This window comes from Diabrotica virgifera, chromosome 6, assembly GCF_917563875.1.
Source record: "Diabrotica virgifera virgifera chromosome 6, PGI_DIABVI_V3a".
NCBI lineage: Eukaryota > Metazoa > Arthropoda > Insecta > Coleoptera > Chrysomelidae > Diabrotica > Diabrotica virgifera.
Genome location: NC_065448.1, coordinates 104,440,077 through 104,466,063, shown reverse-complemented (window position 1 = coordinate 104,466,063; position 25,987 = coordinate 104,440,077).

Below are 25,987 nucleotides of genomic sequence, written 5' to 3'. Positions count from 1 at the left end.
TTTGTGTAATTTGAACTATACGATAGTAAAAATGACTCATGGCACACGCCGCGCCGGCAGAAACAACAGACACCTGTCTGTAGTATTCCTTTATATATTTCAAACAGCATTGTATAAAAAGACTAAAAGACTATTTAAAAAATTCTTTTTCAAACAATGGTCTTCAGTTTTCACTGTTCTTAAATAACATAACATCGATTGTGACTGTATTGTGTGTAGTACAGTCTTGTATATTGTTCGCTTCCATTTGTGTTTGCGTGCTTTTTTTTTTAATAATTTAGATGTGTATGTACTGTGCATATTTATATAAATTTCCTGGTATTTCAATTCTAACGGAGTTTATCTGTAAGTATACCGTATTTTATTAATTTTTACCATATTTTCCTGCTAACCCGGATTTTCGATAACCCGGATCGGCCGCGGTCCCGATTAATCTGAGTTATCGAGGTTCCACTGTATTGATAAGTGATTCCGACAGGGTAGACAGGCAAAGATACATTGAATTATTGTTTTATATTACGGTTTATCATTATATTTTGGACGGTTTTTCTTTGTTATGTTGTTTGATTTTTTCATTACTTTTATTTTTATTTTTAAATTGTGGAGTACAGAGTGATGCTAATCGCGAGACGGCGTTTTGTCTCGAAGTTGACACATGATGAGCAATGAGCAATGTCAAGTCGAGTGCATACGCTTTGTTATGATAAGGATATTGACAATATAACCTTAAATGCATGTTTATAATTGTAATCAGTGGTGTAGCGTCAGTGTCGGCTGCCCGGGGCGAAAGACACTTTTGCCGCCCTCTAATTTAGGTATTTTAATTTAATGTATACTATACATTACATACATTAATTATAGAGAACTTTTCGGCGAGAATAGAAAATTTTCGTTTTCTATACAGGTTAGATTTTAAATAAAAAAGTTTATAAGTCTAAGTTTTCACTCTAATGGCATATAAAGCAACATAATGCTACTCTACATTCCACCAGAATGAAAACAATGGGAACCTTCTCTGGTTACACCTCCGAGGCTTCTACAATTTGCAAGCCATACGGATGCCGAGACTAAGGAAGATGAGGGAATTTTACAATATATAATTCACGTCCCATCTGCTCAGCGCGGTAAAGTTCCAACGAGAATAGTTCCCTTTGTACTCCAAATAGAGTAAAGTAAATCAAAAATGAATAACCATGTTCAATGTCGTTGCAACACGAAACTACAGCCGCGCGATATTCTAGTCCAATCAGAGAGTGCCGCAAGCACCTCTACCGTTTTCGAAACTTATTAGTCTGTCATCATTCTGGTGGGATGTAGAGCAGCATTATGTTGCTTTATATGCCATTAGAGTGAAAACTTAGACTTTTGATAGCAGTTGCCGCTAGGGCATCTATGCCATTTCGTTCGTTGCGATCCGTGACTGCACTCCGGGGTTTGTTTTGGTTGGATAGGGGAGAGCAGCATATGTGCCTCCTGATGAGAGACTAATAAGTTTCGACACCGGTAGAGGTGCTTGCGGCACCCTCTGATTGGACTAGAATATCGCGCGGCTGTAGTTTCGTGTTGCAACGACATTGAAAATGGTTATTCATTTTTGATTTACTTTACTCTGTTTGGAGTACAAAGGGAACTATTCTCGTTGGAACTTTACCGCACTGAGCAGATAGGACGTGAATTATATATTGTAAAATTCCCTCATCTTCCTTAGTCTCGGCATCCGTATGGCTTGCAAATTGTAGAAGCCTCGGAGGTGTAACCAGAGAAGGTTCCCATTGTTTTCATTCTGGTGGGATGTAGAGTAGCATTATGTTGCTTTATATGCCATTAGAGTCAAAACTTAGACTTTTGATAGCAGTTGCCGCTAGGGCATCTATGCCATTTCGTTCGTTGCGATCCGTGACTGCACGCCGGGGTTTGTTTTGGTTGGATCGGGGAGAGCAGCATATGTGCCTCCTGATGAGAGACTAATAAGTTTCGAAACCGGTAGAGGTGCTTGCGGCACTCTCTGATTGGACTAGAATATCGCGCGGCTGTAGTTTCGTGTTGCAACGACATTGAAAATGGTTATTCATTTTTAAAAAAGTTTATCTAAGTTTTACAATCACGTTTATTAATTCTCTGTCAATATTACCTGCAAAGCATTTACTTTCTGAGCGCACAATCTTATGTCAAGTCCCCTTGTTTATAAATATTTTTGTGCATCATTTACTTCATGTAGCACCGGTTGCCATAGGCCCAAAGCACAAAGAAAGGAAAATGACTGCATCGAAACTATTAGTAGAGCACCTGCATCTGTCCTAGTGTTTAAGCTTTCACCTGCCTCTGTCAGTGTTTCTAATGCGACGAGAATGTCTTTGTAATGATGCCATGTCACATTTACGACATCGCCTCTTGCACTCCACCGCGTGTCTTGAACCCTTTTTGCTTTTGGCTGTAGCTGCTATCAGAACTTTCCAACGATGTGTCGATGAGCAAAAAAAAAGAATAGCAACGTTCTAAAGTGTCAAAAAAAGTTACTGAATCCACTTCAACTGAGGCAGCGTGTAAACAAACTAGGATTAACGAATGATTTGAGCAAGAGCAAGGTACGAATTCAGCTTTAGGGTTTATTTCTTGAAGTCTTTGCTGAACTCCTGAATACTTTTCAGCCATAAGAGCAGCATTATCAGCTTGGCCTCTACAGTTGCTTATATTTAGGCCATCAGCTTGAATCTTGTCCAAAATTATCTTTGAAATTCCTTCAGCAGTTTTTTTCTTTAGCTTCAATGAAATCTATAAAAGATTTCATTACTTTTACTTCCTGATTTTCAATTACTACGACGTATCTTAATATCTGACTTGTTTGATCTTTATGAGAAAGATCTGGAGTGCTGTCGAATATAATAATTGAATAATATTTAGCCTTTTTTATTTGTCCGATGATGTTGGCGAACATTATTTCGCAAAATGGCAATAAATTCGTTTTGTATTTGTGGTGACATATAAGTGATTGAAATTTTACCACACATTTTAGAACTTACAAGATTTTTACGAAGTACAAAGTACAGAATCGTATTTTGCAATTAAATTAACCAATTCTAAAATGTTTCCTCTGTTGGTACTGGTGTCGTTTTCTATATGTCCATTTAAAGCTAAATTTTGTTTGGCAAGGAATCTTATAATATCGAACATTCTGATAAGAATTTCCTGCCATTTCTTTATCTCTTTTGCCACTATTTCTTGCTCATTTTTGTCAATAGTCTGTCCTTTTTGAAGCCAGCTCTCCAACTTGAAGTCTTCGGTGTATTTACGTTCTCAAATAAACGACAATAAAAGCAAAATAATGATGCTTTAGATGGAGAATAAGCGATCCAAGTACGTAAAACTTTAGTCAATGTACGGTAAAACCATTCCTTAGTAAGCCGTCTTGTCTCTCCTTTTGATTTTAAAGATTCCGTGCTCCCTTAAATCGGTCCGAATTTGTAGTTGCGATGAAAATATAAAATGGTTCAAATATTTACAAAATATTTTTATTATTTATTTTTAAATTTTGCCGCCCCCTAAAAAGTGTCGCCAGGGGCGGGCCGCCCTACCACCCCCACTACGCTACGCCAATGATTGTAATACTCAAAATATAAATTTATTAACAAAAAAAAACGAAAAACTCTATCTAGAAGACTATCCTAATACTGTGAGTTTTTAGTTCAAATAAAAATTATACTTATTAAAATAACGAAGGAAAAAAAAATTATTATTACTACAACTGGTGCTAATAAATTACTATTTTATTATGGTTGACTAATAATAATTACTATTATTCAAACGCCAATTTGTATTTACATACTTATACAAATAACCTAGAATTCCAGGCTGGTAATAAAACAAATTATCTATTTATACGGAGTAGTAAACAGAAGAAGAAATTGATGCAGTCGTAGACCTACAGTACTTAATTCTTAACACGCCCACATGCATTTAAGCAAATCATAATAGAAACTGGTTTTTAAAAGGATGATTAAACATACATTTTACCAACACGTACAACTATGTATCTATGTATTGCTGCCAAACAAATATTATAGTAAAAATTATGATTTAAGTCCTACATGAAAATCAATTACACATTTTGTACATTTATTTAATATTACTTGTATTACCGCAGGGTGTGACAACATTTTTGAATTTCAAACATAAGCGTCTTATTTGGGAAGGGTTATGGACATTTGTATTTATAAATTTTTGTTTTTCAACGCCATGATTGTTATACAATATTTAAAAAGTCTTTAAAAAGAAGCAGTAACAATCTTGGCAAATGAAGCAAGCAAAAGAGGTCTAGAAATGAACGAAGGGAAAACAAAAAATCTACCTACTCTGTTCTAGAAGGGAAGAAAACAGGGCGAGCGAAATCAAGATAGAAAACTACACTTTTAAAAGAGTTCGGCAATTTAAATATTTGGGAGTAATTGTCAATGCAAAAATAAGAGAGCAGAGGTAAAGAAGTAACGAAGGCAATACTGACAGGCAACAAAAAATACTGGAGATATCTTAGACTAATGAATGATAGAAACTTATCTAGAAATAAGAAAAGAAACAAAACTGAAAAAACACAGACTTGCAATTAGACCAGTAGTTACATACATATACAGCTGATACAATGTGCCTCACAGAAGAAGATGATGAAAATTAATAATATTCGAAAGGAAAATCCTCAACTGATTATGGACTCAATAAGAATGGAAAATGGAGAAATGAGAAAAAGAATGAACCGTCAAATAAGAAACATAATAAAGGGAGAAGATATAGTTAGATTATATAAGAATAAAAATTACAGCGATTATTTTTTAATGATTTTAACTTCCAATAGTTTAGTAAAATTTTCCATCACGTGAAGTTGTTTTTAGATCACGTGTTTAATTCTGTCCAATCAGATTATTATTACATCGGTAATTTTCTACTGTACAAAATTACAATGGGAATTTTTTTAAGTAGATTGTTTCCGTTTAATTGCAACCAGTCTCCTAGTTTTGACAACTGTCACATTTAAGAAAATATCCATAATACACTTTTAGTTCTGTATCTAATGTCATGAGGAGAACACAAATCGGCAAATTTAAGCGATCCAGTTTACTTCGTTAAGATTATTTCATGAATAAAACTGTATTTTTAAATAATTTTAACTAACATGTAGAGAAGTATTCATTCTCAAATGTGGTCTTGAGGTAAAGGTAACGAAGTACGAAGACTCAAAGAAGTACCACAAAATGTATATATTAAAAGGTCATACAAGGACGCGTGTGGGCTCTTCACGAGCCATAATCAGCTTAAAAATACAGGAACAAAGACAAAGGACTGACCAGACCAGGAAGGAGAAAGAATCCACTAGTTTACATTATCTATGGTTCTATAGACTTCATTATTATATATTTTATAAGATATATAGACATTATGTTGTAATTTGAATATAAAAATTTAAGAAATTCTTGTAAGACTTTCACGTTGGGAGGAACCATCTTGCAAACAGATCAGGTGTAAGGAACTTGGGAAAGTTCAAATTACAATATAATGTCTATATAACTTATAAAAGATATAATAATGAAGTCTATAGAACCATAGATAATGCAAACCAGTGGATTCTTTCTCCTTCCAGGTCTGGTCAGTCCTTTGTCTTTGTTCCTGTATTTTTAAGCTGATGATGGTGAAGAGCCGAAACGCGTCCTTGTATGACATTTTAATATATACATTTTGTGGCACTTCTTTGAGTTTTCGTACTTCGTTAATTTTAACTAATATTTTATTAATATCTTCGTCTAAATATTTGCTAAACTGTGTTGTTCACTTTGACAAGTTGAAAAATGTGTGTCACATTAATTGGGATCAATGTCACTGAATGTTTTTATACAAAGACTTGAATTTTATATTATGTAAGTATTAAAAAATATCCTTACGAATATCACAGCACAGTAAGAATAAATAAGAAAATAATGCTCCACTTTTTCTCAAAGTTATTGCCATTGGAGTCACTCGAGTCACTCGAGCTCTCCGGGCTCTAGTGCCTATTACCAGACAATAAGTTTTCAAAAAATTATCGCATTATTGTCAATTTATTCTCACTCTCTTGTGATATTAATGCCGATAATTTTTGATAATTGTCCGTCGTCAAGTATTTTACGTCAGATACCCTTCGTTGCTACTCAAAAATACATTCAGTGACATTGATGACAATTAATGTTTTACAACGGGTCACAGAGAACAATAAGAAAAACAGGTTTAACAAATATTCAGGCGAAGATATCAAGAGAATATTAGTCAATAGGCGAAGCAATAAAGCACTAAAATCGGCCTTACCCCCGAAAAAAAAAAAACGACACCAGAGATCTTAATAATTCTTTTTGCATTCGAATCCTGAATGCGCCAGGAAACTTTGTGACCCAGAGCCATGATATAATATTAAAAAACTGCATACAAAAAAATGCATTCTTAAAGTGCATCTCAAAAAGACAATAAAAAAATTCAGAACTCGTCAATTTTATCGGCGGAAATGAGTTCAATTTTGTTACTCTATGTTTTTGGGGTCACTGAAAACGAATATGACGTCGTAAGTGATCTCCGCAGTACCTGGTGCAAAGGGTACTTACTGGTTACCTCGTTATTAAAATTCATTAAAAAATTAGTCAAAAATCATTACTCGGGGAGATTTTAGGGTCACTAACGACGAATATGACATCGGAAGTGATCTACGGAGTACCTGGTGCCCAGGGTACCTACTGTTTACCCCTTCTTGAGGAGTTTTTGGCAAAAAATTTATTAAAAAATTAGTCAAAATCATTACTTGGTGGGTTTTGGGGTCCCTAACGACGAATATGACATCGGAAGTGATCTCCGGAATATCTAGTGCACTACTCTCACCACTCTTCTGGAGTTTTCAGCAAATTAATTAAAAAATTAATCAAAAATATTTACTCGGGGGTTTTTGGGTCGCTGACGACGAATATGACATCGGAAATGATCTACGGAATACCTTGTACCCAGGGTACCTACTGTTTACCTCGTTTTCTGGAGTTTTCGACAAAGAAGTCATTAAAAAATTAATTAAAATTCATTACTCATGGGTTTTTGGGGTCTCTGACGACGAATATGACATCGGAACTGATCTCCGGAGTACCTAATACCAGTTTTTGGCAAATTCATTAAAAAATTAGTCAAAAATCATTAGCCACGAGATAAACAGTAAGTACCCTGGACACACACCAGGTACTTATATTACATCACCTCCGATGTCATATTCGTCGTCAACGACCCCAAAAACCCGCTGAGTAATGATTTTTGACTAATTTTTTAATAAATTTGCCGAAAACTCCCAAATACGAGGTAAACAGTTGGTACCCTGGGCACCAGGTATTCCTGAGATGACTTCCGATGCCATATTCGTTGTTAGCGATCCCAAAAACCCCCCGAATATTGATTTTTGACTAGATTTTTAATAATGTTTTTGCCAAACACTCCAGAAGACGAGGTAAACAGTATGTACCCTGGACACCAGGTACTGAAATCACTTCCGATCTCATATTCGTTTTCAGAGATCCCAGAAACACCTGCGTAATGAATTTTGACTAATTTTTTAATCAATTTGCCGAAATCTCCAGAAAACGAGGTAAACAGTAGGTACCCTGGGTACAGGTACTCGGTAGGTCACTTCCGATGTCATATTCGTCGTCAGCGACCCAAAATCACCCGAGTAATGATTTTTCACTAATTTTTAATGAATTTGCCGAAATCAGAAGACAAGATAAACAGTAGGTACCCTGGTCATCAGGTACTCCAAAGATCACTTCCGATGTCATATTCGTCGTTAGCGACCATAAAAACACCACAAGTAAGTAATGATTTTTGACTAGTTTTTAAATAAATTTTTTGCCGAAAACTCCACAACATGAGGTAAACAGTAGGTACTCTGGGTACCAGGTACCCAGATGTCATATTCGTCGTTAGCGACCCCAAAAAACCCCCGAGTAATGATTTTTGACTATTGTTTTAATGAATTTGAGGAAAACTCCACAGGACGAGGTATCCTGGGCACCAGGTACTCCGGAGATCACTTACGACGTCATATTCGTTTTCAGCTACACCAAAAACTCCCGAGTAACAAAAATTGAAATAATTTCCACCGATAATTGACAAGTTCTGAATTTTTTTTACTGTCTGAGATGCACTTTAAGAATGCATTTTTTGTATGCAGTTTTTCAATATTATGTCATTCCTAGGGGTCACAAAGTTTGGCAACTTTGTGACCCCTAGGAATGACATAATATTGAAAAACTGCATACATAAAAAAATGCATACAAACTTAAATGGAGCTTCGCAGGCCACACTGTTAGACAAAAAGACCAACGTTGGAATGCAACGATACAACATTGGAGACCTTACCAAAGTAAACGACCGAGAGGAAGACCACAGATGAGATGGGTTGATGATATTAAAAGAGTAGCCGGAACGAATTGGAAATATGTTGCTCAGGATAGAGACCGATGGAAGGAGTTGGGAGAGGCCTATGTCCAAACATGGACGATAGAAGGCTAAGAAGAGGGGTCACAAAGTTTCCTGGCGTACTCACGAATGCAAAAAGAAGTATTAAGATCCGTCTTGTCATTTTTTTTTTCGGAGGTAAGGCCGATTTTAATGCTTTATTGCTTCGCCTACATAGCTTTTATTAGGTTGTAACCATAACTTAACGTCATAGTGTCTTACATAGAGCTTTTGTGGCTATGTATCTGATACAGTGATAATATCACTGAAGTAAATGCAAGTACAAGGTAGTATTTTGTTCGCTTTGTCTAAAATTTCCTACTTCCCCAAAAAAACGTTATTATACAATTTATAGTCTAAGAGCTAGTGAACCCTCCGACTAACGGTCATCTTGTAAGGCTAGAAGTTTTTATAGTGATAATTCATAGCACAGCAAGGCTAAAAACCATGACCTGGCAGACATCAGCGGTGCACGTGTATTTACCAGGTGAATCGAAAAGTGCAAATTTAGGGGGTAAAATAAACTTTCTCCTGTAAGGTTTAAATTTAAGTATGTGTTTGAGTAAGTCATTTAGAAGAAATGTGTACAATGACAGGCGATTCTGAAGAGCATAAGACCTTGCCAGGCGAGGGGAAAGATTAGGGGTTTTTCCTAAAATTATTCTTTTTGCATCGAACAAATTTTTTTCCCATCCATCCAATGGCACTACAGCCCAAATCGAGCCTTGGCCTCCTTCAATAAGCTTCTCCAATCATTTCGATTTACCGCTGTTCTTTTCCATGAACGCGTTCCCAGGAAGTTCCTGGCATCCTCATCGACTTCGTCTTCCCATCTCTTTTTAGGTCTTCCAACAGGTCTTCTTCCCTGCATTCTTGCATTCAGCAGTTTTCTGGGGATTCTATTCTCATGCATGCGGACCACGTGCCCTGCCCACCGTAATCTCTGCAGTTTAGTGTGTTGTGCTAGAGTTGGTTCGCTATATTGCTCGTATATTTCTCTATTATACCTAATTCGCCAGTTGTTATTTTCACTTATTTGGCCCAGTATCCTACGTAATACTTTTCTTTCAAACACATCTAATGCATTGGCAGATTTCTGTGTCGCCACCCATGTTTCGCAGCCATAACTTACTATGGGCCAGATTATTGTTTTATATACCCGGAGTTTTGTTTTCCGGTGTACGTCTCGCGATTTAAATATGTGGCCCATCGCGAAATAGGCTTTACTTGCCAGCACAAGCCTTCTATTTATTTCCGGTTCTTCTTCATTGCTTGCAACCAGATCCATTCCTAGGTACGTGAATCTATTCACATGTTCTATATCGTCAATAAAGTTTTATTGCGCCGGTCTATTATATATTATTGCGCCGATCTGTTATATTTGATCTGGTTTGTATGAGTAGTTTTGTTTTATTTGTGTTTATTGCTAGCCCTACTGCTTCTGCACTCTGTTTCAACTCAACGTAGGTTTCTTCCGCTGCATTCATTGTTCTGCTCATTATGTTTATATCATCCGCGTATGCTGCTAATTGGATAGATTTGTTTGTAAGTAATTTATTTCCGCTTACCGTCAACCGTCTAATTACATATTCAAGAACAAGATTAAAAATCGTTGGAGCCAGTCCGTCGCCTTGTTTCAGTCCTTGCGTTATCGTAAACGTATCAGTGATCTGTCCTTGAATACATACTTGTGCTTCTGTTTCTGTCATTGTCATTTGCACTAGTCGTATTAATTTTGATGGTATGCCAAATTCTTCCAATATATTAGGTAGAATTGTTCTATCTATTGAATCGTAGGCTTGTTTAAAATCTACAAAGAGATTGTAAACGCCCATGTCATATTCCCATGCTTTGGCTAGTATTTGTTTAACTGTAAATAGTTGGTCAATGGTAGATTTATTTTGCCTAAACCCTGCTTGATATTCCCCGATGATTTTTTCCGTGAGAGGTTGAAGTCTTCGATTAAGGATGTTTGTGAATATTTTGTATCCCGAACAAAGTAAAGAGATGCCTCTATAATTCTGACACAACAGTTTGTCTCCTTTTTTATGAATAGGGCAGATTATACTTTTCTTCCATTGTTGGGGGATTTCTTCTCCTATCCATATCTCTCGTATTAGCTGATACATCTGTTGTGTCAAATTCCTTCCTCCTTGCTTGAGTAGTTCTGCCGGTATTTTATCTATTCCCAGTGCTTTATGACTTTTTTGTATGTGGATTGCCGTTTGGACCTCCTCTAGCGTTGGGGGTCTAGTTAATTCATTTTCTTCTCCATCTTCCCCCAGCTCTTGTTGTTGTACCTCCTGCCATGCCTGCTGCTGCCTCTGTTGTTGTAATGGTGGTTGTGCCCCTTTGTTTAATACTTCCTTAAAATATGTCATCCAGATTATCTTAATTTCGTCCATATCGCTAATGATTTTACCCTTCTTATTTTTGCAGAGGCTAGTCTTCGGTTTGTATCCCTTTCTTAAATGTTTAATAAGTTGGTATGCACTACGTGTTTCGTTTTCCTTAAACTCCCTCTCTATGTTTAGTATCCGGTGGTTTTCGTACTTTCTCTTTTTCTGCCTGCACAGTTTATCTGCTCTTCGTCTTTTGTTCTCAAATTCTGTTTTTCTCTCTCTCTAGTACGTCTGCGTATGCAATTCTTATGTGCTTCATTTCTTTCCTGTATAGCTTGTTTGCATTCTTCATCGAACCATGTTTCTTCTCTCCGTTGTGTCTTTGTTCCTATGACTTCTTTCGCTGTGTTTAGTATGATACTGCTTATGGTTTTCCATTGATTTTCTATTGTGGAGTCTGCTCTGTTTCCTTCTAGTAATTTTTCATCCACTGTTCTCTCAAATCTTTCTTGTACCTCAGGAACTTTTAGGTTATCTTTAGTTTTTCTTGTTTTGGATATTTTTCATTTACCTGTCGACTGATTTTGCATCTAAACCGTGTCTGCACTAGTAGATGGTCTGAGTCGCAGCTTGCGCCACGTCTGCTTTTTACATCTAATTTTACAACAAATTTTTTTTAGGTTTTTTGAATCATTCCAAACAGAAAAGGTCTTTGGTGATTTTTCTCTTAAGTTAATAGTTTTTGTTATATAAGCGATTGAAAATTTTGAAAATTGCGAAATCGGCCATTTTTAACCATAAATCGGACATTTATCTAAAAATTTCAATGTTGCCAAGGTATGTAGATATTCTTTAAACATTGATTGATGAAATCCCGATTTTGCAATAAAATATCGAAAACTCCTTTGTTTTTTTAATTGCTTATCAAGCGGGTGCGACACTGTTGTATAAGTAAGGACGTCTTGGTTTGCATAAATTCATTATCTCGAGAATGGGCAAATTTCAAGAGAAATCCTCAAACCGCTCGATTTTATTTTTGAATTAGGACTTTTCGGCATATATATAATACTAGTGACGTCATCCATCTGGGCGTGATGACGTAATCGATGATTTTTTTAAATAAGAGTAGGGGTTGTGTGTTAGCTCATTTGAAAGGTTATTTATTTCTCTATTCAGTAATATAAACATTAACATAATTATTTATACAGGGTGTACAAAAAAATTTTTTCTTCTATTTGTCAAATTTAATCAAAGTTAATTTAATAAAAAAAATTTTTTTGTGCACCCTGTATAAATAATTATGTTATTGTTTATATTAGTGAATAGAGAAAATAACCTTTCAAATGAGCTATCACACAACCCCTACTCTCATTTAAAAAATCATCGATTACGTCATCACGCTCAGATGGATGACGTCACTAGTATTATATATATGCCATAAAGTCCTAATTTAAAAATAAAAATCGATCTGTCTGAGGATTTCTCTTGAAATTTGCCCATTCTCGAGATATTGAATTTATGCCAACTCAAACGTCCTAACTTATACTATAGTGTCGCGCCCGCTTGATTAGCAATTAAAAAACAAAGGCGTTTCCGATATTGTATTGCAAAAAACTACTCTTTGGGATTTCATCAATCAATGTTTAAAGAATATCTACCTACCTTGGCAACTTGAAATTTTTAGATAAATGGCCGATTTAGGGTTAAATATGGCCGATCTCGCAATTTTCAAAATTTTCAATCGCTTATATAACAAAAACTATTAACTTAAGAGAAAAATCACTAAAGATCTTTTCTGTTTGGAATGATTCAAAAAACCTAAAAAAAAATTGTTCGATGCAAAAAGAATAATTTTAGGAAAAACCCCTAATCTTTCCCCTCGCCTGGCAAGGTCTTATGCTCTTCAGAATCGCCTGTCATTGTACACGTTTCTTCTAAATGACTTACTTAAACACATACTTAAATTTAAACCTTACAGGGGAAAGTTTATTTATCCCCTAAATTTGCACTTTTCGATTCACCTGGTAGATACACGTGCACCGCTGATGCCTGCCAGGTCATGGTTTTTAGCCTTGGTGTGCTATGAATTATCACTAGAAAAATTTTTAGCCTTACAGGACGACCGTTAGTCGGAGGGTTCACTAGCTCTTAGACTATTAAAAATGTTTAGTAAATATAATGGGTTTACTTCGAGCAATACTTTCATACAAATACTACAAAAGGAGAAACAATTTGTAATTTGTGTTTTTTATAACAGTAAGAGAACATTATACGTACATATATTATTTGATATATTCAATTAAAATGGGTAAGTCGATTTAATTGATAAATACTACCAATTCGGGTAAAAGGTGCAAACTAACCGTAAAAGTGTCGTGCACAATCTGCTGAGGGAAATCAAAACATCGTGAGCGTACACAAGAAGAAGGAAACCAGGAAATGAGCTTTTACGTACTTGTTTATAGACTCGCGGAATTGTTAAAATTATCGTCGGCTGTATGCAATAGTGGCACAACACAAAAATTGTCAAAATTGAGTTAACATCGCCAGAAGGCATGAAAGAGCCTTACTTCTGACCTGCAACACTGGCACAATAATAGTAGTACAAATGTCCGCTGGGTGTCACTGGTGTCACTATGACATGTCGGTTGAGAAAAACTGTTTCTTGCAATACCGGCACTTTTGAGTTGTGCCACTATAGCCGGCAAATTTAGAAATTCTCGTACTGCATCAGTGAGAATTTTGTAGTTGTGTCACATTAAATAAAAGGAAAAATTTTATTGTTTTAAAAATGTCAGATCCGTACCGTTATCAGAAAAGAAGTGAATTAATCTTGTCTCGAACAGTAGTAATGTAAGTAATAGCGCGTAAATTAATAGTTACGGAAAGTAGAGCTCCTTTATCATATTGAAAATGAGGAAATTGAAAGGTGATGATTAGTCCAATGGAGAATTCTACCCCTGAATGCACACAGTGCATCGATACAGTGAAGTAAATAGGTACGAAATTGCTCTTTTTATAATACACAAGATTTATTTGTCTTATTGCTAGCTGTTGGTCAACTTAATAAGAACCTCAGAAGCTGATTTTTGAAGTTATACTTCTTTAGGCGCGATTGAGATTGAGGGAGAATTTATATTGATCTACGCGCATGCGCACACCGACAGTTTGGTATTAGTCTTTATACGGACTCTGATTGGGTCCGTATTGGGTCCGTATTGGTCTGATTGGGTCCGTATTGGTCTGATTGGGTCCGTACGGACTCTGATTGGGTCCATTGGATTGTAATAAAATACTAGTTCACGAAAGGGAAGTCAAAAAGAGATGGAGAAAGTACTTTGACAGCTTATTAAATGAAGAATTTGACAGACAGCCTGTAGAGTCAACGGAGACAGTAGCAGCAATGGTCACCAAAATAACCAACGAGGAAGTGGCTCAAGCGCTTCAAAAAATAAAGAAAGGAAAAGCGGTAGGACCAGATGATATTCCTGGGGAAGTATGGAGAGCATTGGGAGAGACAGGAACAAGGTGGCTAGCAGGTCTATTTAATAGAATTATGGAAGTCGGACAAATGCCAGACGAATGGAGAAGCAGTATACTGGTACCTGTTTACAAAAACAAGGGACATATACAACAATGTACAAACTACAGGGCTATAAAACTGCTTAGCCACACCATGAAAATATGGGAAAGAGTAATTGACAGACGGATACGTGAAGAGACCGAAATATCCGAGAATCAATTTGGCTTTATGCAGGGTAGATCAACAACAGATGCAATTTTCATTATAAGGCAGTTGATGGAAAAATACAGGAGTAAAGAAACAAACGCTCATATGGTATTCATTGATCTTGAGAAAGCATATGATAGAGTTCCTCGAGAGATTCTGTGGTGGGCACTCAATAAGAAAGGAGTCCCTGGTGAATATGTAAAGATTGTGAGGGATATGTATGAGGGAGTAACGACTAGTGTTAGGACAGGTGTGGGAGAGACTGATAAATTTCATGTAAAAGTAGGATTGCACCAAGGCTCTGTGCTTAGTCCGTATTTATTCTCATTAGTTTTGGACCAGATAACAGCGAAACTACAGGGTAACATTCCATGGTGCTTAATGTATGCTGATGATGTCGTGTTAGTAGGAAATAGTGAAAGAGACTTAGAACAAAAACTGGAACAGTGGAGACAAGCTCTGGAGGAAAAAGGTTTAAAACTTAGTAGGACAAAAACAGAGTATTTGGAATGTTCATTTAAAGATGGAGCTACTACAAATAAAATGGTATCTTTGGATGGTGAAATGATTGTGAAAAGCAATAGTTTTAAGTACCTAGGATCGGTATTACAGAGTAATGGAGAAATAGATGGAGATGCATGCAGTAGAATTAGGGCTGGATGGATGAAGTGGAAAGAAGCGAGTGGTGTGTTGTGTGACAGAAAAATTCCAATGAAGCTGAAGGGAAAATTCTATAAAACAGCCATAAGACCGGCTATGATGTACGGAACTGAATGTTGGGCAGTGAAAAAGAAAGAGGAACAACGAATGCATGTGGCGGAAATGAGAATGCTTAGATGGATGAGTGGAGTGACAAAGAAGGATAAAATTAGAAATGAGTATATTAGGGGAAGTCTAGGTGTGGCACCAATTGATGCCAAAATGAGAGAGCATAGGTTAAGATGGTTCGGTCATGTTCAACGTCGAGACGTTAATCACCCAATACGAAGAATAGCTGAAGTGCAGATTCCTGGAAGGAGTAGGAGAGGAAGACCAAAGAAGACCTGGGGGGAGGCGATAAGGCAGGACATGTTGGTAAAGGGGATTAACATTGATATGACCCAAGACAGAATTGTGTGGAGAAATGCAATTAGGGAAGCCGACCCCGCATAGGGATAAGGCAAAGAGAATGATGATGACGGACTCTGATTGGGTGTTTAAATAATATGTCAATAATTGTTCAATATGGAGGTTATTGGTAAACAAAAATGTTGTATAATATATTAGTTTTTAAACGCTTCTATTTAGTTCAATAGATTGCGTCAAATCTTTGGATGTTAATTTGACTACCTTTTCTTCCATGCAAATGAATGAAAAGCAGACATATGCATTCGCGGGAACAATACACGAATAGACAACAAAAAATTTTTGTTTATGTTTATTAATTGTTTAAATAAAAAAAAAACGATTTTAATGGAAAAAGGCCTAAATTCTCTTGTTTTTTACAATGTAGAAACTTGAAACTTTTACGGATTGTAGCTTGGACAATTCGACGTAGATCTCAGGATCGAATTGTTTTGTAATACCCCTTTGTCCGCTTCTTCTCGATCGACGATGGTAAATAAATGTTTGAGTGTGGAGAAAAAATATGGTTTTATTGACAGCTACGTAATTACACTATAGATGATGTTCAGGTAACTTTCTATGATAGACTGCCTTTAATGACAGCTACTGATAATAATTACACTCGGCGTAACTTCTAACAACGACTTACGCACTTGTTAACGAGGTAACTATTTCAATTAGACTGCCCCCCAAAATAATCCCTTTGGTTAATTTATAATCTCGTCAAAATATACAATTCATCAATAAGTTGCTTGACAACCGAACTACGGACTTTGCATGTTGAAAGATTGCAACTACAGTTTAAAGGAAGCTATTGCAAAACTTGTAAAGTTCAATTGAAAAATATATTATTTGGCATTTTATTAAGTTTGCAGGTTGAATGGACTCTAATTATTAAAATATTACTCGATGTTTCCCAATGTTTCAATCATACACGGTGAAACTATAAAAGTTTAGCAACTTAAGAAAAAATGTGAGATTACAAATTAAGGGATTAATTTGAGATTGAACATATTGGCCACTTAAAAGAAAGAGACGACCAATAGAAAATGTTTAAACACATTATAATATAAAATAATAATAATATAACAATAATAACACTTATTCACTCGGTTTTTGAATTATTATCTCACCCGAGCAGTGCTACCTATAACTTGAATATTTAGAATTTATGATTCAGCTAATCTGTTTAATTCAAATCTAATCTATTTAAGTGAAACTGTTCTAGATGAAACTGTTTTAAAGTGTTAATTGAATTTGGTTGTGATGCTGTGTTTTTTCGAACTCTCATCGAGGAACTAATCTCCCCGAATAGCTACATTATGATCGGGTATGTTGATCGGCTTTTATGAAATCTGCTGCAAGCAGATTCCTTGGGACCAACAACGAGAAAGCAACGCCATCTTTTACCGACAATGGAAGAGCTGTGGCAAATTTTAAAATTTTTCTGACTATATGACTTTTTTCTCCTTTTCAGGTCTGCATTTGACCGTTTTAAAATGTTAAAAATATTAAATATATTATACTTATAACGAATAATTTTTTCCCACCTAATACATGCTCTATTGTTTGTATTTTGTGCGTTTGGCTCTCTAACTATTTGTTTTAACTTGTATATCAGGCCTTTACTTATTTTTCCGTTTATATTTCGAAGTGTTTTTATGACTCCGCTAAACGATTCTATTACATTCAAAGTCTTAGAAAATATTCCTTCCTCAGCAAGTTCAACATCCATGGGTTTCATTTTTATAATTTTATTTTTAGATTCCGTAAAATCCTCAGCTGATTGTATATGAAACCTTTCTGATTTATGTAATGTAATGTATGACATAGGTAAAATATCTTCGGTTTTCTTTCGAATATTAGCACATTTATTAAAAAATGCATTTGGAATTATTGTATTTATTTGTTGTTCTGCCAATTTAACCTTGTTAGTTTTATGTTTCTCGGTAAATTCCGTATCCTTAACTGTTACAATAGTTTTTCTCTGAAAAGTTTCAGTGTGTAAGACATTTTGCTGTGCATTAAAAACTGTAATTAACTTTTCAAAATTTAACTTTTGCTCCATGCCATCACTGGACATGTGGACATTTACTTTTATCTCTTTCACATCACTTTCTTCGGTACTGTTTATGTCAATTTTAACTTCTTTTGCAGTATCATTCACTTGTTCTAACTGTATTACATGATACTTGGCATCTTTATTTTCAACAGCTCTCGCACATTCTGTATTTTCTATACTTTTATTAAGCTGTTCTATTTCTTTTGAGTCCATTTTAATACTTTCTGTCTCTTGTACAACCATTCTAGTTTTATTTTGGTCTGTACCCTCGATATCAGAAATTTTTTGAACATCTTTATGGGATTGAGTCATTAAATCATCAACCCTTTCATTTATTGTCTTGGGATTTTCTTCCTCAAGTATAAACGATTTAGAATCCTTTTCCTCGGGTGTTTTCTTCCCGAATCGAAATTAGTTTCTTCTGCAGTTTGGGTTGGCTCTAATTCCATGAAATCAAGCTCGACTACAGAAGTTTCTGTTTTGCTATTAGCTGATTTTATTTCATTGGTATTTGTTTCAACCAATTTTAAATCCTTTTTAATATTTATAGGTTGCTCTATGGCTTTAGTTTTAGGTACTTCCGAATATCTAGGCATCTGTCGCCTACAGAACATACTGAGTACTTGTATCTGCGGGATGTGCTCTTGCTGTGCTACCCCTGACATTATCCAACCCAATTTAGTATTTTGGGCGAGCAAACCATTCTTCGTTCGATCTACTCCATCCAGTAATATCAAACTATATTCTTTGGCTCCTAATAGAATATCTATTGGACCTGTTTATTAAAATTTGGATCAGCCAGGACTAAGTTCCTAGGGTTCCTTTCTTTTATGTGTATCTCCTTTTCCGGTAGATTCTTTGTTATTTTTTGTAGCACAAGTGCTTCGGTCTTCATCTCAAATTCATTTTTGAAATGTGCCTCTAAGTTTACTGTCACGCTCCATTTCGACGTCCTTTGGTCTTCATTGCCAATTCCAGATATCTGAGCGTGGACAGCCTTTCTTTTTATTCCGAGACTTGTAGCGGCCTGCTCCGTAATGAATGATGACTGCGAGCCTTGGTCAATCAATGCTCTCATCAATTGTGAGCTTCCTTTTGAGTCTCTTACTCGTACTAATGCCGTTGCAAGTAGCACTTCTTCATTCTGATGACTTAAACAGCTCACAGTATTCTCTTGTCTCCTTGACGATCCGTCGTAACTGTTGTCATCTCTGGTCCCACTAGAATTGGGTCTATTTTTTGGCCCTCTGTTTTCAGAATTCCTTCTGTTATCATACTGACCTTCTGACTCACTAGAATTTGGTCTATTTTGTGGCCTGTTTTCAGAATTCCTTCTGTTGTCATAATGACCTTCTGACATGTGTAATAATGAGCTATGCTGTCCATTACATTCTGCACATCTATAAGTGGAATAACATGGTACTTCCTTTTTATGTAGTAGGCATCTACTGCACCATTGTTTTCCTTTACGATTTTGTTTCTTTCACGTACTTGTAGACTTAGAAACTTTGGACATTTGTACAGTTTATGTTCTTCATGACATACCACACAGGTTATCTTCTTCTTTGCCTGTTGTTTGTGATCTGTTCTTTTACTTTCTTTTTCCAACATCTCCAATGTCTGGAATCTTCTTTGTAGGAATTCCTGTGTTGACTTATATGTAGGAATCTCCCTACTGTCTTGAATTGACGTTTCGTATAATCTCCTGGTTTCTGTGTCCCACTTCAACATGCTTATCCTTGCTATAAGAGGACTCCAAGACTCTGTCATTATACCTAGTCCACTAATCGCTTCTAAGCATTCGTGGATAGTATCATGTAATTTTTTAAGCGCCTTTGCTGACGCTTCTTTTATCTCCGCAGCCTGAAGTATCTTGTCTATTAATATAAATAGATTCATCCTCGGATTATCGTACCGATCTTGCAACATTTTCCACGCAGCACTGTAGTTTGCTTCTGTTGTGTTTAAATGTTGTATTATTCTACTTGCTTCTCCTCGGAGGCTTATCTTCAGATACTGCATTTTCTCCACATTTGATAGTTGATTATTCTCATGTATCAAATGTTTAAAAATATCAAAGAATGTTCCCCAAGCCTCGTATCTTCCTTCAAAAGAGGGCAACTTCGCCTGAGGTAGTATTATTTTTTCTTTCTTGCATCCTTCCGCCTCCAATCTCTTATTTACTTTTATAATCGACCGCACCCTTCTTTTCATCGTATAAAATCTTTCTATTTCAGCTTCTAGTGCATCCTGTTCATTTTCCACAGTTATTTCCATTATTAAAGCATCTATTTTTTGTACCTCTTCTTTTAAATCCTCTTGTATATCTTCATTGTTTTCGTCGTCTTCCAATAAATTATGAAGTTTTCCCATTCTAATTTTTAATTCTCTAATTTTTATCGAAGACTTGTATGAATTTTTAATAAACTCCTCTAAAGCCTTTTTCGTTTCTTCATATTTTTTCTGTACTTGTTCGTAATAGTTAGATGTAAAATATTTATCATCTTTTGAACCTTTTTCTACAATTTCATTATGTTGTTCCGCAAAGTCATTCCACAATTCTTCAACTGTCTGCCGCCTTATGTTTAAATATTCTGTAGTACGCTTTTCTTTGTTCAGTTTTTTAATATTAGTCAAGATTTTTGCAATTTCCTGTCCAAGTTTTTCTTGTTCTGCGTATAATCCCTTCATGTTTTAAATATAAACTTGACCTATATTCAAAATAATGCCTCAGCAAAAAAAAACCTTTCTCAATAGTAAACCAATGACCTCAAAAAACGCTGATTTGTACAATGAAGTAATTCCACTTTTAAACCAGAGAAATAAAAATCTTTATATAATAAAATGCATAATATGCGACATAAATATGTGGAGTTGAATAAACGCAAGATTGTAGTATGAAAATAACTTGATTTATTAAATGTGTCAGTATGTCAGGATTTTATATATATGTTTAGAAAATCAAATGTTTTAAGAATTTCAAATTATAAGAATCAAAATTACCAAATATACTTAATATCCAAATAATCAACTGTTAGATTTGAATTAGACAAAATATTACCAGTAAATATTTTAAGTAAATAGATATACAGAATAAATATTTCAATAAAAATTAGTAAAATTCGATGCTTAAGTTTCTTTAATAAACTTTTTATTTTATATAAAAAAATGCACTGCCCTAAATGATAATAAATATTCAAAAACTTACAGTTTTATTCCGATGTTCACTTGTATGTCACCGGGTGGGCCTGGAATCTGCAGCGCTGCCTCTTTCTTAGAACTGCAACTGGAACTGGTTAGCTGGATCTCTGGATGCCGCTAGATTTTTCACCTCCAAACAGCTGGAACCGTAGACTTAAGGACTGCTACTCAGGTTCTCTGGTGCTCAAAGGTTCTCGAAGGCTTCTACTTCTAATGTCGGTGCCTTTATATTTTCTTTTCTCCACACATCGAATTCGATCGTCGATCTTGTACGGAACTGGGGAACAGCTATTTCAGGTCGCTAAGGGTCGTTTCCTTCGAAGCTCCAATCCAATTAACGCCCTTTTGATGTTGTTTTGTCGAAGGACCATGGACAATTCGACGTAGATCTCAGGATCGAATTGTTTTGTAATGCCCCTTTGTCCGCTTCTTCTCGATCGACGATGGTAAATAAATGTTTGAGTGTGGAGAAAAAATATGGTTTTATTGACAGCTACGTAATTACACTATAGATGATGTTCAGGTAACTTTCTATGATAGACTGCCTTTAATGACAGCTACTGATAATAATTACACTCGGCGTAACTTCTAACAACGACTTACGCACTTGTTAAAGAGGTAACTATTTCAATTAGACTGCCCCCCAAAATAATCCCTTTGGTTAATTTATAATCTCGTAAAAATATACAATTCATCAATAAGTTGCTTGACAACCGAACTACGGACTTTGCATGTTGAAAGATTGCAACTACAGTTTAAAGGAAGCTATTGCAAAACTTGTAAAGTTCAATTGAAAAATATATTATTTGGCATTTTATTAAGTTTGCAGGTTGAATGGACTCTAATTATTAAAATATTACTCGATGTTTCCCAATGTTTCAATCATACACGGTGAAACTATAAAAGTTTAGCAAGGTAAGAAAAAATGTGAGATTACAAATTAAGGGATTAATTTGAGATTGAACAAGCTAATGATATAACCTATACATAATTTCACTTTTTACGTTAATTGTTTACGTTATGCGTCATAAATAAACAATTAAATTTTAAATTTTGAACACTCATATATTTGTTTATACAGTACGATGCAAATGAAAGGAATAAATTCGTTATTTCGTAAAAAGGCGACTTTAAGGGAAAATCCCGAAAGAGGTCGATTTTTATTTTTAAATTACGATATTTTGGCATATATGTCATACTAGTGACGTCATTCATCTGGGCGAGATGACGTAATCGATGATTTTTTTAAATAAAAATAGGGGACATGCGATAGCTCATTTGAAAGGTCATTCAATTCTTTATTTAGTAATATATATATATATATATATATATATATATATATATATATATATATATATATATATATATATAATTATTGGTACAGGGTGTCCAAAAATAATTTTTTAATTAAATTATTTGACAAAAAAGGAGAATGTATGTAATTTATTTAACTCAGAATACATTTTACAGTTGACCGTAAACAGAAAAAAATGTGTATTTCAGAAATAAACATTGCTTTTCGATTAAATTAAATATTCAAGCCAGCTCCCGCCAGCCACCTGCTTCTTGGTAGTTTTAACATTCAACTTAAGCGAAAAGCAATGATTATTTGTGATATAAAAATTTTTGTCTGGTTTCTGACAGCAGAAACCAGACAAACAAAAATTTTATTTATGTTTATTAATTGTTTAAATAAAGAAAAACGATTTTAATGGAAAATGCTTAAATTCTCTTGTTTTTTACAATGTAGAACTTGAAACTTTTACGGATTGTAGCTATGGTGGTAACGCGTTTTTGCTACCCTAACGATGGGGTGATTAACTGGAAGACACTATATTTCCCATTAATACTTTATTATTATAGGTACATTTAATACTCGTTAATAGTACCCAGTTGACGATGGAATGAACGTCCTTAGTCGAGGTGGCACTCTCTACAGTAACCCCAATATTAGACTGTTAGACTGCCCTAAATATTTCTGTGTATGAATACTTATTGATTACCTATGTTTGTAATACTTTCGTATATGTATGTCAAGATTATTATTTCAATAATAATATACAGAAATGCAATCTTGCACTAATACCTACATGTGTAAGTTTTAGACTACTTAGTAAGACTACTTAAACATTCGGCATGCTTGATTGTTTACTAATATATTTAAATATATTACAGTGGAATAATTTTAAGATATTTGAAATTATCTGAAATATTGTTAAAATCTAGGACACTACCGTTCCCAAAGGAAAAAAAAATTACTCTGCAATTTACTGTGCCTTTTCTCTCTCCCTTTTGAAAGAGAGGAATTTTTTTCGTGTCATCATCATCAACTGAATTTACAGAAAAATACAAATTTATACAAAATATACAAATATACAACTTATTACACAATTAAAAAAATAGTCATCAAACATCGTCTATTCTTATTTATTACTTCCTTATATCTCGCGAAACTGAGAAATTATATTTTATATTTTACTTTAACTCAAAGGTTTAAAAAGAAATTTACAACTTAAACTCTTAAAATTTAAATTACTCTGTTACTAGACATTTACAAGACAAATATTTTGCTGGTCTCAAATTTTTACATATTTTTCTATTAGAAATTCTCTCTTTTTTTATTCTTCTTGTCTGGTACTTCACAATAATTACATATTTCTTCATTTTCTTTATACTTAGTACTTTCTTCATAGTGTACTATTAAACATAAATCTTCTTCTTCTTCATATTTCTTCATTATTTCATTTTTCATTTACTTTATATTTCATATATATCTTTTTTCATATATATTCATCATTCTTCATAATTCTTCATTTATATATCATTTACTTCATAAATTCTTCTTCTCTTACCCTTACCTACTCGGTGGGTAGTTTTTCCGCAGCTTTAAACCCTTGAATTTGCTTCCGGTCCTTTTGCACGTCCTTAGTCGTGAGAAGGTTTGTTCCAAAAAGACAAAATGGATAGTTGTGCGCTTAAAAATCTTCTTCTACGTCTCGCATCCCTAAATTCCTATTTGAACCTACTGCTCACCCTTAGTTGAGAATAGGATTACTTCAAAACAAAAATTGGGTATGCTAAAATCTTCTGATCTTCATTTTGTACCAGTTTTCTTGACAAGAGTGTGTTTTTTTTTGTTTTGAACTGAAAAAAATCAGTTATCTCATTAATTAATCATCATAAAATATTTAAAAATCATATTTATATTAGAATTCGACCGATATTAAAAAAAGTTAAAATCAACGATCTTAATCGTATCAAACGATCTTTATCGGTATCAAAAAACTTCAAGCATTCGATTATGAGAAAAAAAAAATTCGAAAGAAAGTGTTAATAAAAATAGACTATATTCTGTTAAAAAAAATCTATTAAAATCTCCTGACCATAAGGAAAAATTTAAATCCTAATTCTAAATCTGTTTCTGGGCCCGGGTACCCACAAAATATTTACATAAAAATTACGAACGAGAAAAACTTACAATAGCTAAAAATAGTTTATCTTTTTTTTTGACACTAATTAAATATAAGTTCAGTTTCTTCGCACGAATAGTCACTTTTACGTCATAAAAAATAGTCTCTATTTCTCTAATTGAGATACAGTCTTACATGACTTGTCTTATGTTTTCAATCAAAATATATTTATATTATAAGAATTTAAAGTTATATTATATTATATTATAGAAATTTAAAAGTATATTTATATCATACTCAATATATACTGTTTGTAGCAGTATAAAATATTCTCTTTAAATATTCTATTTTTCAGATAACTTATTCTTCATTGTCACTTCATTTTCATTATGACTTGTTTTGTCTTTATTCTTGTATCAGATTAGTTTCCAGGACATATTTCCTTAGCCTGTATCCTCTTTTCGTATAAAAAAATTCTTCATCGTTAGTCCCTATATATAGGATAGTCCTTGTATATAAAAAAATCAAACTTCTCTTCCATATTCATTTTTTATTTTCCCTTTTTAGGATTCATTTCTTTGTAATTATCATATTTATCATAAAAGTTCTTTAAAAATGTTGAGTGCATTATTTTCAACAAAAATTTCCATATTAATTATTTAGACATTTCCGTCTCGTAAGTCCTGTATTTTGTTCCAACGTCTCAAAGTATTTCTTTTCTTATCTTATATTATATAATTCAAATAATAATAATATTTCTTCCATTATATTCTCAAAAATATTCTAATTCATCGTAATTCCATAAAATCTTCCTATTACATAATTTCTTAGTCAGGGCCGCCCAGAGCCAGGCCGGGCCCCCTCCCAAACCCAGTTGAACGAAAATTCCCAAAAATCTGATAACTCATAAACTGGGATATGTAATAGTGAACACTCATGCTATTGACACAGGAAGGAAGAAAATTAAAACAGTTTTAACAATTAAACTTTGTTTTTAATTATTTACAATAGAACTGTTAGTTACAACATAACTTTTCTTGCTTTCATATCCGCAAAGTTTTGGATCACGTGGTCGAAATCAAGAGTTTTTGCAAGTTTCGACTCTATGCTTAACAGTCCCAAATCAGATAATCGTTGTTGACCCATAGTAGATCTTAAACAATTCTTAATTCGGCTCAAAACACTAAATGATCTCTCGGCCTGAGCAACGGATACTGGTAGGCAACAGAATATGCGAAGAGCAATGCACACATTGGGGAAAAGATTTGTCACATTAAGGGACACGAGCTTGTTCAAAAGTTTTGCTGGTTTCAGCGACGTATCTGAGATGTTTGATTTACTAACAGTTTTCAAGTAAATCATTTCATCAACTAGATCCCTGCTTACATCTGAATTGTACTCTTCGGCGAATCTTACACAACTTTCTGAGATCGTATTCTCGTCCATTTCGTTATACTTCCATAAAAATGAAAATTTCATTTCGATTTCTCTCAGTGCTGTGAACCTCGTTTTCAGGTTGGCCACCAAAACATCAATTATTGTGTAAAAAACTTCTGTTTTGAAGCGTTCTTCCGGGGATAAATTTAACATTACATCTTCTGTAGCTGTTTCATCGTGAAAAGTCTTCCTCTTTCTC